The sequence below is a fragment of the Castor canadensis genome, chromosome 17, assembly GCF_047511655.1.
Source record: "Castor canadensis chromosome 17, mCasCan1.hap1v2, whole genome shotgun sequence".
Classification (NCBI taxonomy): Eukaryota; Metazoa; Chordata; class Mammalia; order Rodentia; family Castoridae; genus Castor; species Castor canadensis.
In genome coordinates, this window is record NC_133402.1 from 36,041,271 (window position 1) to 36,059,290 (window position 18,020).

Sequence of the window (18,020 nt, forward strand, 5' to 3'; positions counted from 1 at the left end):
TATCTTCACCTTGAAATCCTTAATTGCAGGTAGCATTCCTTTCAAAAGCTAACTGAATTCTCACGGGGAATTAATGTGCTAGATTCAGCAGCTTTAAACATAGATGGTTTTCTAGGAGAGAAAAATTGTTTCTTCAAGTCACCAGAATGGGCCTATTTGGATCAAAGTGATCATATAGCAAACTTGAAAAACCTACATTGCAGGACTTAGTACTTTCAAAGTCATACTCCATTTTTACAGGGAAACAATGTGCTGGATGGTCCTACATCTAACACAGATGATTTCACTTTGAGAGATATATGTGTTTCTTCAAGTTAGCTGGATAGGGCTATTTGGAACAAAATGAACCTTTCTGCATCTTGAAAACTCTGAACAGCAGGAGATACTCCCTTCAAAAACTAACTCAATTGTCACAAGGAAAAAATGTGCTAGTTGCTCCTGCTTCTAAATCCCATGGTTTTCATTCCAGAATACATGTGTCTTCAAGGAAGCTAAATAGGCAAATTAGGAACAAAGATTGCCAATCTCCAGCTTGAAAAACGTTAGGAGAAGGAGGTATTACTTTCAAGAATTCATTCAGTTCTCACAAGGAAACAGCGTGCTAGATGCTCCTGCTTCTAAAACAGATGGCTTTCGTTCGAGAGAAGCATCTCTTTTTCCACAAAACTGGACAGTCCTATTTGGAACAAAATGAGCCTCTGCCCACTTTTGAAACTCTGATTGGCTGTATGAGTTCCTTTCATAAACTAACTCAGTTCTCACAGCGAAACAATGTCCTAGATGCTGAATCTTATAATGTAGAAGGTTTTCTTTTGAAAGATAGTTGTTTTTCTTGCACTCAGCTGAATAGACCTTTTTGAAACAAAGAGAGGCTATGTGATCCTTGGAAACCTGTGTTGCAGGATTATTTCTTTCTAAAACTCACTGAAATCTGACAGGGAAAAAAATGTGCTAGATCCTGGAGCTTCCAACATAGATGATTTTTTTTGGAGAGATAAATGCGTTTCTTCAAGTCAGCTGAATGGGACTATTAAGAACAAAGTGATCTTATACTTGAAATACCTACGTTGCAGGAGTTAGTACTTGCAAAAAAGTACTCAATTTTCACAGGGAAACAATGTGCTTGATGGTCCCACTTCTAAGACAGACAGTTTCATTTTGAGAGATGTATGTGTTTCTTAATGTTAGCTGGCTAGGTCTCTTTGGAACAAAATGAACCTTAATGCATCTCGAACACTCTGAATGGCAGGAGTCATTCCTTTGAAAAACTAACGCAATCGTCACAGGGAATCAATGTGCCAGATGTTCCTGAGATGAAAAACAATGTATTTCTTTGAAGAGATACATGTTGTACTTCAACTCAGAAAAATATTTCTATTTACAACAAGGAAGCCTATCTAGAGCTTGAAAAACCTCACTTGCAGGAGGTATTCCTTTCAAAAAGTAACCGAATTCTCACAGGGAAACAATGTCCTATATGCTGAAGCTTATAACATAGATGGTTATCTTTGAAGAGACACATGTATATCTGCCACTCAGCTGAATATTCCTATTGAAACAAAGATATCCTATCTCCACCTTCAAAATAATACATGCAGAAGGGAATCCTTTGAAAAGCTATCTAAATTCTCACATGGAAGCGCTGTTCAACACGTTCCTCCTTCTTACACTGATGGTTCACTTTACAGAGATATATGTGTTTCTTCCACTCAGCCGAGTACACCTATTGGTCACAAAGAGAGTCTATCCCCACCTTGAAAAACCTAAGTTTCAGGAAGTATCCCTTTCAAAGTTATACTCAATTTTCACAGGAAACAATGTGCTGGATGCTCCTCTTCTGACATAAATGGTTTCCTTTTGAGAGATAAAGATTTTTCTTAATCTCAGCAGAAAGAACTAATTTGAAGAAACATATCCTATTTCCACCATGAACAGTCTAAGTTACAGCAAGTATTCCTTTCAAAAACTAATTCAGTTCTCAAATGGAAAAAAGGTTCAAGATGTTCCTCAATCTAACAGAAATGGGGGACCTTGGAGAGATCCATGTGGTTCTTCTCTCAGTGGAAAATACCTATTTGGAACAAAGACAGACGATCTCTGCCTTGAAAATTTTAAGTTAAATGGGTATTCCTTACTAAACTACCTGCGTTCTCACCAGGAAACAATGTGGCAGATGCTCCTGTTCCTGACACAAATGGATTTCTTTTGAGAGATACCTGTGTTTCCTCAAGTCACTGAAATAGGCCTATTTGGAACAAAGACAGCGTACCTCCACCTTGAAATTCAAAGTTGCAGGAAGTATTGCTTTCAAAAACTCTCTCAATTCTCACAGTGAAGCAATGTGCTATATGCTCATGCTTCTGTTACAAATGGATTTCTTTTGAGGTACAAGTGTTTCTGCAATTCAGCTGAAAGGGCCTATTTTGAACATAGTGAGCGTATCTCAACCTTGAAAAACATAAGTTGCAAGAAGCATTCCTTTCTAATACTTAATTCTCACAGGTCAAACTATGCTAGATGCTCCTGCTTCTAGTGCACGTGGATTTTCTTCAATAGAGACATATGAATCTTCAACTTAGTTGGACATTCCTATTTGAAACAAAATGACCCTAATTCCACCTTGAAAACCTTGACTGGCATTATGAATTCCTTTCAAAAACTAACTCTATCCTCACAGGGAAACAGTGTCCTAGTGCTGAATCTGATAAAGGAGAAGGATGTTGTATAAAAGATGCAAGTGATCCTTCTCCTCAGCTGTGTAAACCCGTTTGGAATAAAGAGCGTCTCTGTGAACCTTGAAAAACACATGTTGCAGGAAATATTTCTTTATAAAACTCAGTAAATTCCCAAAGGGCAACAATTTCCTAGATGCTTCTGCTTCAAACACAGGTGGTTTTCATTTCAAGACATACATGTGCTTGTTCAACTTAGCTAAATAGCCCTACTGGGAAAAAAGGGAGCCTATCTCCACCTGAAAAACCTAAGTTGCAGGAGATATTCCTTTCCACAACAAATTCAGTTCTCAGAGGGAAACAAAGTGCAAGATGTTCTTCCTTCTCACACAAACTGTTTTCTTTGAGTAATAGATGTATTTCTTATACTCAGCAAAGGCCTATTTGGATGAAAACGAGCCTTTATCAACCTTGTTTACTCTGATTGCCAGGACGAATTCCTATGGAAAACTGTATATGTTCTCAGAGGGAAGGTATGCAAGTTGTTCCTGCTTCTAACGCAGAAGTGTCTCTTTGGAGAGGTTCACGTGTTTTTCTTCAACTCCACTGGATAGGCCAGTATAGAACAAAGAGAGCCAATCCCCACCTTGAAAATCCTAACTTGCAGGAAGTATTCCTTTGAAAACCTAACAGAATTCTCACAGGAAAAGAATGTGCTAGATACTGCAGCTTCTAAAATAGATGGTTTTCTTGGAGAGATAAAAATGGTCTTCTACTCACCTGAATGGACCTATTTGGAAGAAAGAAATCATATCTCAAACTTGAAAAACCTATGTTTCAGGAATTACTCCTTTCAAAACAGTACTCAATTTCATAGGGAAACAATATCCTACCTTATTCTGCTTCTAAAACTGATGGCTTTATTTTGAGAGATATATGTGTTTCTTCAAGTTAGCTGGATAGGCCTCTTGGAAAAAAATGAACTTTTCAGCATCTTGAAAACTGTAAACAGCAAGAGTTATTCCTTTCAAAAACTCAATTATCACAAGGAGACAATGTGCTAGATGTTCCTGAGACAAACAAAAAAGTTTTTCTTTGGAGAGATTCATGTTTGACTTCAACTCAGAAAACTACTTCTATTTGGAACAAGAAAGCCTACCTCCAGCTTGAAAAACCTCAGTTGTAGGAGGTATTCCTTTCAAAAAATAACAAAATTCCAACAAGGAAATAATGTTCTATACGCTGAAGCATATAACATAGATGGTCTTCTTTGGAGAGACACATGTGTATCATCCACGCGGAATATTCCTATTGGAACCAAGTTAGCCGATCTCCACTTTCAAAACCCTTACATGCAGAAGGGATTCCTTTCAAAAGCTAATTAAATTCTCACATGGAAGCAGTGTTCAACACGTTCCTCCTCCTTATACTGGTGGTTCTCTTTACAGAGATATATGTCTTTCTTCTACTCAGCTGAGTAGGCCTATTGGTCACAAAGAGAGCCTATCCCCACCTTGGAAAACCTAACTTACAGGAAGTATTCCTTTAAAAAAGCATACTGCCAGCTCATGCTTCTGATACAAATAGATTTCTTTTGAGATACAAGTGTTTCTGCAACTCAGCTGAATGGGCCTTTTATTAACATAGTGAGCCTATCTCAACCTTGAAAAATCTAAGTTGTAGGAAGTATTCCTTTCTAAAACTTACTCAATTCCCACAGGGAAAAATGTGCTAGATACTCCTGCTTCTAACACAGATGGTTTTCCTTCGGGAGATACATCTGTTTCTTCAACCTAGCTGGACAGTAATGTTGGGAACAAAATGAGACTCTGTACACCTTGAAAACTCGGATTGGCACTATGAATCCCTTTCAAAAACGAACTCACCTCTCTTAGGGAAACAATGTCCTTGACGTCGAATCTTACAATGTAGAAAATAACGTTTGGAAAGATACATGTGTTTCTTCCACTCAGCTGAGTCGACCACTTTGGAACAAAGAGAGGGTATGTGAATATTGAAAACCCTAAGTTGCAGGCAGTAATTAATTCAAAAACTTAGTCAATTCTCCCAGGGCAGCAATGTGCTAAATGATCCTGCTTCAAACACAGATAGTTTTCTTTCAATAGATGCATGTGCTTGCTCAACTTAGCTAAATAAGCCTATTGGGAACAAAGACAACCTATCTCCACCTTGGAAAACTTAAGTTGCAGGAAGTATTCCTTTCAATAACTAATTCAGTTCTCACAGGGAAACAAAATGCTAGATGTCTTGCTTCTGATGCAAATTGTTTTGTTTGAGTAATACATGTGTTTCTTATTCTCAGCCAGAAAGTCCTCTTTGGAAGAACAGGAGCCTTTAACAACCTTGTTTACTATGATTGGCAGGAACAATTCCTTTGAAAAACAATATCTGTTCTCAGAGGGCATACATGCAAGATGTTCCTGCTTGTAATGTAGAGGGTTTCTTTGGAGAGATAAATGTGTTTCTTCAACTCAGCTGGATAGGCCGATATGGAATAAAGAGAGCATATCTTCACCTTGAAATCCTTAATTGCAGGTAGCATTCCTTTCAAAAGCTAACCGAATTCTCACAGGGAATTAATGTGCTAGATCCAGCAGCTTTAAACATAGATGGTTTTCTAGGAGAGAAAAATTGTTTCTTCAAGTCACCAGAATGGGCCTATTTGGATCAAAGTGATCATATAGCAAACTTGAAAAACCTACATTGCAGGACTTAGTACTTTCAAAGTCATACTCCATTTTTACAGGGAAACAATGTGCTGGATGGTCCTACATCTAACACAGATGATTTCTCTTTGAGAGATATATGTGTTTCTTCAAGTTAGCTGGATAGGGCTATTTGGAACAAAATGAACCTTTCTGCATCTTGAAAACTCTGAACAGCAGGAGATACTCCCTTCAAAAACTAACTCAATTGTCACAAGGAAAAAATGTGCTAGTTGCTCCTGCTTCTAAATCCCATGGTTTTCATTCCAGAATACATGTGTCTTCAAGGAAGCTAAATAGGCAAATTAGGAACAAAGATTGCCAATCTCCAGCTTGAAAAACGTTAGGAGAAGGAGGTATTACTTTCAAGAATTCATTCAGTTCTCACAAGGAAACAGCGTGCTAGATGCTCCTGCTTCTAAAACAGATGGCTTTCGTTCGAGAGAAGCATCTCTTTTTCCACAAAACTGGACAGTCCTATTTGGAACAAAATGAGCCTCTGCCCACTTTTGAAACTCTGATTGGCTGTATGAGTTCCTTTCATAAACTAACTCAGTTCTCACAGCGAAACAATGTCCTAGATGCTGAATCTTATAATGTAGAAGGTTTTCTTTTGAAAGATAGTTGTTTTTCTTGCACTCAGCTGAATAGACCTTTTTGAAACAAAGAGAGGCTATGTGATCCTTGGAAACCTGTGTTGCAGGATTATTTCTTTCTAAAACTCACTGAAATCTGACAGGGAAAAAAATGTGCTAGATCCTGGAGCTTCCAACATAGATGATTTTTTTTGGAGAGATAAATGCGTTTCTTCAAGTCAGCTGAATGGGACTATTAAGAACAAAGTGATCTTAGACTTGAAATACCTACGTTGCAGGAGTTAGTACTTGCAAAAAAGTACTCAATTTTCACAGGGAAACAATGTGCTTGATGGTCCCACTTCTAAGACAGACAGTTTCATTTTGAGAGATGTATGTGTTTCTTAATGTTAGCTGGCTAGGTCTCTTTGGAACAAAATGAACCTTAATGCATCTCGAACACTCTGAATGGCAGGAGTCATTCCTTTGAAAAACTAACGCAATCGTCACAGGGAATCAATATGCCAGATGTTCCTGAGATGAAAAACAATGTATTTCTTTGAAGAGATACATGTTGTACTTCAACTCAGAAAAATATTTCTATTTACAACAAGGAAGCCTATCTAGAGCTTGAAAAACCTCACTTGCAGGAGGTATTCCTTTCAAAAAGTAACCGAATTCTCACAGGGAAACAATGTCCTATATGCTAAAGCTTATAACATAGATGGTTATCTTTGAAGAGACACATGTATATCTGCCACTCAGCTGAATATTCCTATTGAAACAAAGATATCCTATCTCCACCTTCAAAATAATACATGCAGAAGGGAATCCTTTGAAAAGCTATCTAAATTCTCACATGGAAGCGCTGTTCAACACGTTCCTCCTTCTTACACTGATGGTTCACTTTACAGAGATATATGTGTTTCTTCCACTCAGCCGAGTACACCTATTGGTCACAAAGAGAGTCTATCCCCACCTTGAAAAACCTAAGTTTCAGGAAGTATCCCTTTCAAAGTTATACTCAATTTTCACAGGAAACAATGTGCTGGATGCTCCTCTTCTGACATAAATGGTTTCCTTTTGAGAGATAAAGATTTTTCTTAATCTCAGCAGAAAGAACTAATTTGAAGAAACATATCCTATTTCCACCATGAACAGTCTAAGTTACAGCAAGTATTCCTTTCAAAAACTAATTCAGTTCTCAAATGGAAAAAAGGTTCAAGATGTTCCTCAATCTAACAGAAATGGGGGACCTTGGAGAGATCCATGTGGTTCTTCTCTCAGTGGAAAATACCTATTTGGAACAAAGACAGACGATCTCTGCCTTGAAAATTTTAAGTTAAATGGGTATTCCTTACTAAACTACCTGCGTTCTCACCAGGAAACAATGTGGCAGATGCTCCTGTTCCTGACACAAATGGATTTCTTTTGAGAGATACCTGTGTTTCCTCAAGTCACTGAAATAGGCCTATTTGGAACAAAGACAGCGTACCTCCACCTTGAAATTCAAAGTTGCAGGAAGTATTGCTTTCAAAAACTCTCTCAATTCTCACAGTGAAGCAATGTGCTATATGCTCATGCTTCTGTTACAAATGGATTTCTTTTGAGGTACAAGTGTTTCTGCAATTCAGCTGAAAGGGCCTATTTTGAACATAGTGAGCGTATCTCAACCTTGAAAAACATAAGTTGCAAGAAGCATTCCTTTCTAATACTTAATTCTCACAGGTCAAACTATGCTAGATGCTCCTGCTTCTAGTGCACGTGGATTTTCTTCAATAGAGACATATGAATCTTCAACTTAGTTGGACATTCCTATTTGAAACAAAATGACCCTAATTCCACCTTGAAAACCTTGACTGGCATTATGAATTCCTTTCAAAAACTAACTCTATCCTCACAGGGAAACAGTGTCCTAGTGCTGAATCTGATAAAGGAGAAGGATGTTGTATAAAAGATGCAAGTGATCCTTCTCCTCAGCTGTGTAAACCCGTTTGGAATAAAGAGCGTCTCTGTGAACCTTGAAAAACACAGGTTGCAGGAAATATTTCTTTATAAAACTCAGTAAATTCCCAAAGGGCAACAATTTCCTACATGCTTCTGCTTCAAACACAGGTGGTTTTCATTTCAAGACATACATGTGCTTGTTCAACTTAGCTAAATAGCCCTACTGGGAAAAAAGGGAGCCTATCTCCACCTGAAAAACCTAAGTTGCAGGAGATATTCCTTTCCACAACAAATTCAGTTCTCAGAGGGAAACAAAGTGCAAGATGTTCTTCCTTCTCACACAAACTGTTTTCTTTGAGTAATAGATGTATTTCTTATACTCAGCAAAGGCCTATTTGTCTGAAAACGAGCCTTTATCAACCTTGTTTACTCTGATTGCCAGGACGAATTCCTATGGAAAACTGTATATGTTCTCAGAGGGAAGGTATGCAAGTTGTTCCTGCTTCTAACGCAGAAGTGTCTCTTTGGAGAGGTTCACGTGTTTTTCTTCAACTCCACTGGATAGGCCAGTATGGAACAAAGAGAGCCAATCCCCACCTTGAAAATCCTAACTTGCAGGAAGTATTCCTTTGAAACCCTAACAGAATTCTCACAGGAAAAGAATGTGCTAGATACTGCAGCTTCTAAAATAGATGGTTTTCTTGGAGAGATAAAAATGGTCTTCTACTCACCTGAATGGACCTATTTGGAAGAAAGAAATCATATCTCAAACTTGAAAAACCTATGTTTCAGGAATTACTCCTTTCAAAACAGTACTCAATTTCATAGGGAAACAATATCCTACCTTATTCTGCTTCTAAAACTGATGGCTTTATTTTGAGAGATATATGTGTTTCTTCAAGTTAGCTGGATAGGCCTCTTGGAAAAAAATGAACTTTTCAGCATCTTGAAAACTGTAAACAGCAAGAGTTATTCCTTTCAAAAACTCAATTATCACAAGGAGACAATGTGCTAGATGTTCCTGAGACAAACAAAAAAGTTTTTCTTTGGAGAGATTCATGTTTGACTTCAACTCAGAAAACTACTTCTATTTGGAACAAGAAAGCCTACCTCCAGCTTGAAAAACCTCAGTTGTAGGAGGTATTCCTTTCAAAAAATAACAAAATTCCAACAAGGAAATAATGTTCTATACGCTGAAGCATATAACATAGATGGTCTTCTTTGGAGAGACACATGTGTATCATCCACGCGGAATATTCCTATTGGAACCAAGTTAGCCGATCTCCACTTTCAAAACCCTTACATGCAGAAGGGATTCCTTTCAAAAGCTAATTAAATTCTCACATGGAAGCAGTGTTCAACACGTTCCTCCTCCTTATACTGGTGGTTCTCTTTACAGAGATATATGTCTTTCTTCTACTCAGCTGAGTAGGCCTATTGGTCACAAAGAGAGCCTATCCCCACCTTGGAAAACCTAACTTACAGGAAGTATTCCTTTAAAAAAGCATACTGCCAGCTCATGCTTCTGATACAAATAGATTTCTTTTGAGATACAAGTGTTTCTGCAACTCAGCTGAATGGGCCTTTTATTAACATAGTGAGCCTATCTCAACCTTGAAAAATCTAAGTTGTAGGAAGTATTCCTTTCTAAAACTTACTCAATTCCCACAGGGAAAAATGTGCTAGATACTCCTGCTTCTAACACAGATGGTTTTCCTTCGGGAGATACATCTGTTTCTTCAACCTAGCTGGACAGTAATGTTGGGAACAAAATGAGACTCTGTACACCTTGAAAACTCGGATTGGCACTATGAATCCCTTTCAAAAACGAACTCACCTCTCTTAGGGAAACAATGTCCTTGACGCCGAATCTTACAATGTAGAAAATAACGTTTGGAAAGATACATGTGTTTCTTCCACTCAGCTGAGTCGACCACTTTGGAACAAAGAGAGGGTATGTGAATATTGAAAACCCTAAGTTGCAGGCAGTAATTAATTCAAAAACTTAGTCAATTCTCCCAGGGCAGCAATGTGCTAAATGATCCTGCTTCAAACACAGATAGTTTTCTTTCAATAGATGCATGTGCTTGCTCAACTTAGCTAAATAAGCCTATTGGGAACAAAGACAACCTATCTCCACCTTGGAAAACTTAAGTTGCAGGAAGTATTCCTTTCAATAACTAATTCAGTTCTCACAGGGAAACAAAATGCTAGATGTCTTGCTTCTGATGCAAATTGTTTTGTTTGAGTAATACATGTGTTTCTTATTCTCAGCCAGAAAGTCCTCTTTGGAAGAACAGGAGCCTTTAACAACCTTGTTTACTATGATTGGCAGGAACAATTCCTTTGAAAAACAATATCTGTTCTCAGAGGGCATACATGCAAGATGTTCCTGCTTGTAATGTAGAGGGTTTCTTTGGAGAGATAAATGTGTTTCTTCAACTCAGCTGGATAGGCCGATATGGAATAAAGAGAGCATATCTTCACCTTGAAATCCTTAATTGCAGGTAGCATTCCTTTCAAAAGCTAACCGAATTCTCACAGGGAATTAATGTGCTAGATCCAGCAGCTTTAAACATAGATGGTTTTCTAGGAGAGAAAAATTGTTTCTTCAAGTCACCAGAATGGGCCTATTTGGATCAAAGTGATCATATAGCAAACTTGAAAAACCTACATTGCAGGACTTAGTACTTTCAAAGTCATACTCCATTTTTACAGGGAAACAATGTGCTGGATGGTCCTACATCTAACACAGATGATTTCTCTTTGAGAGATATATGTGTTTCTTCAAGTTAGCTGGATAGGGCTATTTGGAACAAAATGAACCTTTCTGCATCTTGAAAACTCTGAACAGCAGGAGATACTCCCTTCAAAAACTAACTCAATTGTCACAAGGAAAAAATGTGCTAGTTGCTCCTGCTTCTAAATCCCATGGTTTTCATTCCAGAATACATGTGTCTTCAAGGAAGCTAAATAGGCAAATTAGGAACAAAGATTGCCAATCTCCAGCTTGAAAAACGTTAGGAGAAGGAGGTATTACTTTCAAGAATTCATTCAGTTCTCACAAGGAAACAGCGTGCTAGATGCTCCTGCTTCTAAAACAGATGGCTTTCGTTCGAGAGAAGCATCTCTTTTTCCACAAAACTGGACAGTCCTATTTGGAACAAAATGAGCCTCTGTCCACTTTTGAAACTCTGATTGGCTGTATGAGTTCCTTTCATAAACTAACTCAGTTCTCACAGCGAAACAATGTCCTAGACGCTGAATCTTATAATGTAGAAGGTTTTCTTTGGAAAGATAGTTGTTTTTCTTGCACTCAGCTGAATAGACCTTTTTGAAACAAAGAGAGGCTATGTGATCCTTGGAAACCTGTGTTGCAGGATTATTTCTTTCTAAAACTCACTGAAATCTGACAGGGAAAAAAATGTGCTAGATCCTGGAGCTTCCAACATAGATGATTTTTTTTGGAGAGATAAATGCGTTTCTTCAAGTCAGCTGAATGGGACTATTAAGAACAAAGTGATCTTAGACTTGAAATACCTACGTTGCAGGAGTTAGTACTTGCAAAAAAGTACTCAATTTTCACAGGGAAACAATGTGCTTGATGGTCCCACTTCTAAGACAGACAGTTTCATTTTGAGAGATGTATGTGTTTCTTAATGTTAGCTGGCTAGGTGTCTTTGGAACAAAATGAACCTTACTGCATCTCGAACACTCTGAATGGCAGGAGTCATTCCTTTGAAAAACTAACGCAATCGTCACAGGGAACCAATGTGCCAGATGTTCCTGAGATGAAAAACAATGTATTTCTTTGAAGAGATACATGTTGTACTTCAACTCAGAAAAATATTTCTATTTACAACAAGAAAGCCTATCTAGAGCTTGAAAAACCTCACTTGCAGGAGGTATTCCTTTCAAAAAGTAACCGAATTCTCACAGGGAAACAATGTCCTATATGCTGAAGCTTATAACATAGATGGTTATCTTTGAAGAGACACATGTATATCTGCCACTCAGCTAAATATTCCTATTGAAACAAAGATATCCTATCTCCACCTTCAAAATAATACATGCAGAAGGGAATCCTTTGAAAAGCTATCTAAATTCTCACATGGAAGCGCTGTTCGACACGTTCCTCCTTCTTACACTGATGGTTCACTTTACAGAGATATATGTGTTTCTTCCACTCAGCCGAGTACACCTATTGGTCACAAAGAGAGTCTATCCCCACCTTGAAAAACCTAAGTTTCAGGAGGTATCCCTTTCAAAGTTATACTCAATTTTCACAGGAAACAATGTGCTGGATGCTCCTCTTCTGACATAAATGGTTTCCTTTTGAGAGATAAAGATTTTTCTTAATCTCAGCAGAAAGAACTAATTTGAAGAAACATATCCTATTTCCACCATGAACAGTCTAAGTTACAGCAAGTATTCCTTTCAAAAACTAATTCAGTTCTCAAATGGAAAAAAGGTTCAAGATGTTCCTCAATCTAACAGAAATGGGGGACCTTGGAGAGATCCATGTGGTTCTTCTCTCAGTGGAAAATACCTATTTGGAACAAAGACAGACGATCTCTGCCTTGAAAATTTTAAGTTAAATGGGTATTCCTTACTAAACTACCTGCGTTCTCACCAGGAAACAATGTGGTAGATGCTCCTGTTCCTGACACAAATGGATTTCTTTTGAGAGATACCTGTGTTTCCTCAAGTCACTGAAATAGGCCTATTTGGAACAAAGACAGCGTACCTCCACCTTGAAATTCAAAGTTGCAGGAAGTATTGCTTTCAAAAACTCTCTCAATTCTCACAGTGAAGCAATGTGCTATATGCTCATGCTTCTGTTACAAATGGATTTCTTTTGAGGTACAAGTGTTTCTGCAATTCAGCTGAAAGGGCCTATTTTGAACATAGTGAGCGTATCTCAACCTTGAAAAACATAAGTTGCAAGAAGCATTCCTTTCTAATACTTAATTCTCACAGGTCAAACTATGCTAGATGCTCCTGCTTCTAGTGCACGTGGATTTTCTTCAATAGAGACATATGAATCTTCAACTTATTTGGACATTCCTATTTGAAACAAAATGACCCTAATTCCACCTTGAAAACCTTGACTGGCATTATGAATTCCTTTCAAAAACTAACTCTATCCTCACAGGGAAACAGTGTCCTAGTGCTGAATCTGATAAAGGAGAAGGATGTTGTATAAAAGATGCAAGTGATCCTTCTCCTCAGCTGTGTAAACCCGTTTGGAATAAAGAGCGTCTCTGTGAACCTTGAAAAACACAGGTTGCAGGAAATATTTCTTTATAAAACTCAGTAAATTCCCAAAGGGCAACAATTTCCTACATGCTTCTGCTTCAAACACAGGTGGTTTTCATTTCAAGACATACATGTGCTTGTTCAACTTAGCTAAATAGCCCTACTGGGAAAAAAGGGAGCCTATCTCCACCTGAAAAACCTAAGTTGCAGGAGATATTCCTTTCCACAACAAATTCAGTTCTCAGAGGGAAACAAAGTGCAAGATGTTCTTCCTTCTCACACAAACTGTTTTCTTTGAGTAATAGATGTATTTCTTATACTCAGCAAAGGCCTATTTGTCTGAAAACGAGCCTTTATCAACCTTGTTTACTCTGATTGCCAGGACGAATTCCTATGGAAAACTGTATATGTTCTCAGAGGGAAGGTATGCAAGTTGTTCCTGCTTCTAACGCAGAAGTGTCTCTTTGGAGAGGTTCACGTGTTTTTCTTCAACTCCACTGGATAGGCCAGTATGGAACAAAGAGAGCCAATCCCCACCTTGAAAATCCTAACTTGCAGGAAGTATTCCTTTGAAACCCTAACAGAATTCTCACAGGAAAAGAATGTGCTAGATACTGCAGCTTCTAAAATAGATGGTTTTCTTGGAGAGATAAAAATGGTCTTCTACTCACCTGAATGGACCTATTTGGAAGAAAGAAATCATATCTCAAACTTGAAAAACCTATGTTTCAGGAATTACTCCTTTCAAAACAGTACTCAATTTCATAGGGAAACAATATCCTACCTTATTCTGCTTCTAAAACTGATGGCTTTATTTTGAGAGATATATGTGTTTCTTCAAGTTAGCTGGATAGGCCTCTTGGAAAAAAATGAACTTTTCAGCATCTTGAAAACTGTAAACAGCAAGAGTTATTCCTTTCAAAAACTCAATTATCACAAGGAGACAATGTGCTAGATGTTCCTGAGACAAACAAAAAAGTTTTTCTTTGGAGAGATTCATGTTTGACTTCAACTCAGAAAACTACTTCTATTTGGAACAAGAAAGCCTACCTCCAGCTTGAAAAACCTCAGTTGCAGGAGGTATTCCTTTCAAAAAATAACAAAATTCCAACAAGGAAATAATGTTCTATACGCTGAAGCATATAACATAGATGGTCTTCTTTGGAGAGACACATGTGTATCATCCACGCGGAATATTCCTATTGGAACCAAGTTAGCCGATCTCCACTTTCAAAACCCTTACATGCAGAAGGGATTCCTTTCAAAAGCTAATTAAATTCTCACATGGAAGCAGTGTTCAACACGTTCCTCCTCCTTATACTGGTGGTTCTCTTTACAGAGATATATGTCTTTCTTCTACTCAGCTGAGTAGGCCTATTGGTCACAAAGAGAGCCTATCCCCACCTTGGAAAACCTAACTTACAGGAAGTATTCCTTTAAAAAAGCATACTGCCAGCTCATGCTTCTGATACAAATAGATTTCTTTTGAGATACAAGTGTTTCTGCAACTCAGCTGAATGGGCCTTTTATTAACATAGTGAGCCTATCTCAACCTTGAAAAATCTAAGTTGTAGGAAGTATTCCTTTCTAAAACTTACTCAATTCCCACAGGGAAAAATGTGCTAGATACTCCTGCTTCTAACACAGATGGTTTTCCTTCGGGAGATACATCTGTTTCTTCAACCTAGCTGGACAGTAATGTTGGGAACAAAATGAGACTCTGTACACCTTGAAAACTCGGATTGGCACTATGAATCCCTTTCAAAAACGAACTCACCTCTCTTAGGGAAACAATGTCCTTGACGCCAAATCTTACAATGTAGAAAATAACGTTTGGAAAGATACATGTGTTTCTTCCACTCAGCTGAGTCGACCACTTTGGAACAAAGAGAGGGTATGTGAATATTGAAAACCCTAAGTTGCAGGCAGTAATTAATTCAAAAACTTAGTCAATTCTCCCAGGGCAGCAATGTGCTAAATGATCCTGCTTCAAACACAGATAGTTTTCTTTCAATAGATGCATGTGCTTGCTCAACTTAGCTAAATAAGCCTATTGGGAACAAAGACAACCTATCTCCACCTTGGAAAACTTAAGTTGCAGGAAGTATTCCTTTCAATAACTAATTCAGTTCTCACAGGGAAACAAAATGCTAGATGTCTTGCTTCTGATGCAAATTGTTTTGTTTGAGTAATACATGTGTTTCTTATTCTCAGCCAGAAAGTCCTCTTTGGAAGAACAGGAGCCTTTAACAACCTTGTTTACTATGATTGGCAGGAACAATTCCTTTGAAAAACAATATCTGTTCTCAGAGGGCATACATGCAAGATGTTCCTGCTTGTAATGTAGAGGGTTTCTTTGGAGAGATAAATGTGTTTCTTCAACTCAGCTGGATAGGCCGATATGGAATAAAGAGAGCATATCTTCACCTTGAAATCCTTAATTGCAGGTAGCATTCCTTTCAAAAGCTAACCGAATTCTCACAGGGAATTAATGTGCTAGATCCAGCAGCTTTAAACATAGATGGTTTTCTAGGAGAGAAAAATTGTTTCTTCAAGTCACCAGAATGGGCCTATTTGGATCAAAGTGATCATATAGCAAACTTGAAAAACCTACATTGCAGGACTTAGTACTTTCAAAGTCATACTCCATTTTTACAGGGAAACAATGTGCTGGATGGTCCTACATCTAACACAGATGATTTCTCTTTGAGAGATATATGTGTTTCTTCAAGTTAGCTGGATAGGGCTATTTGGAACAAAATGAACCTTTCTGCATCTTGAAAACTCTGAACAGCAGGAGATACTCCCTTCAAAAACTAACTCAATTGTCACAAGGAAAAAATGTGCTAGTTGCTCCTGCTTCTAAATCCCATGGTTTTCATTCCAGAATACATGTGTCTTCAAGGAAGCTAAATAGGCAAATTAGGAACAAAGATTGCCAATCTCCAGCTTGAAAAACGTTAGGAGAAGGAGGTATTACTTTCAAGAATTCATTCAGTTCTCACAAGGAAACAGCTTGCTAGATGCTCCTGCTTCTAAAACAGATGGCTTTCGTTCGAGAGAAGCATCTCTTTTTCCACAAAACTGGACAGTCCTATTTGGAACAAAATGAGCCTCTGTCCACTTTTGAAACTCTGATTGGCTGTATGAGTTCCTTTCATAAACTAACTCAGTTCTCACAGCGAAACAATGTCCTAGACGCTGAATCTTATAATGTAGAAGGTTTTCTTTGGAAAGATAGTTGTTTTTCTTGCACTCAGCTGAATAGACCTTTTTGAAACAAAGAGAGGCTATGTGATCCTTGGAAACCTGTGTTGCAGGATTATTTCTTTCTAAAACTCACTGAAATCTGACAGGGAAAAAAATGTGCTAGATCCTGGAGCTTCCAACATAGATGATTTTTTTTGGAGAGATAAATGCGTTTCTTCAAGTCAGCTGAATGGGACTATTAAGAACAAAGTGATCTTAGACTTGAAATACCTACGTTGCAGGAGTTAGTACTTGCAAAAAAGTACTCAATTTTCACAGGGAAACAATGTGCTTGATGGTCCCACTTCTAAGACAGACAGTTTCATTTCGAGAGATGTATGTGTTTCTTAATGTTAGCTGGCTAGGTGTCTTTGGAACAAAATGAACCTTACTGCATCTCGAACACTCTGAATGGCAGGAGTCATTCCTTTGAAAAACTAACGCAATCGTCACAGGGAACCAATGTGCCAGATGTTCCTGAGATGAAAAACAATGTATTTCTTTGAAGAGATACATGTTGTACTTCAACTCAGAAAAATATTTCTATTTACAACAAGAAAGCCTATCTAGAGCTTGAAAAACCTCACTTGCAGGAGGTATTCCTTTCAAAAAGTAACCGAATTCTCACAGGGAAACAATGTCCTATATGCTGAAGCTTATAACATAGATGGTTATCTTTGAAGAGACACATGTATATCTGCCACTCAGCTAAATATTCCTATTGAAACAAAGATATCCTATCTCCACCTTCAAAATAATACATGCAGAAGGGAATCCTTTGAAAAGCTATCTAAATTCTCACATGGAAGCGCTGTTCGACACGTTCCTCCTTCTTACACTGATGGTTCACTTTACAGAGATATATGTGTTTCTTCCACTCAGCCGAGTACACCTATTGGTCACAAAGAGAGTCTATCCCCACCTTGAAAAACCTAAGTTTCAGGAGGTATCCCTTTCAAAGTTATACTCAATTTTCACAGGAAACAATGTGCTGGATGCTCCTCTTCTGACATAAATGGTTTCCTTTTGAGAGATAAAGATTTTTCTTAATCTCAGCAGAAAGAACTAATTTGAAGAAACATATCCTATTTCCACCATGAACAGTCTAAGTTACAGCAAGTATTCCTTTCAAAAACTAATTCAGTTCTCAAATGGAAAAAAGGTTCAAGATGTTCCTCAATCTAACAGAAATGGGGGACCTTGGAGAGATCCATGTGGTTCTTCTCTCAGTGGAAAATACCTATTTGGAACAAAGACAGACGATCTCTGCCTTGAAAATTTTAAGTTAAATGGGTATTCCTTACTAAACTACCTGCGTTCTCACCAGGAAACAATGTGGTAGATGCTCCTGTTCCTGACACAAATGGATTTCTTTTGAGAGATACCTGTGTTTCCTCAAGTCACTGAAATAGGCCTATTTGGAACAAAGACAGCGTACCTCCACCTTGAAATTCAAAGTTGCAGGAAGTATTGCTTTCAAAAACTCTCTCAATTCTCACAGTGAAGCAATGTGCTATATGCTCATGCTTCTGTTACAAATGGATTTCTTTTGAGGTACAAGTGTTTCTGCAATTCAGCTGAAAGGGCCTATT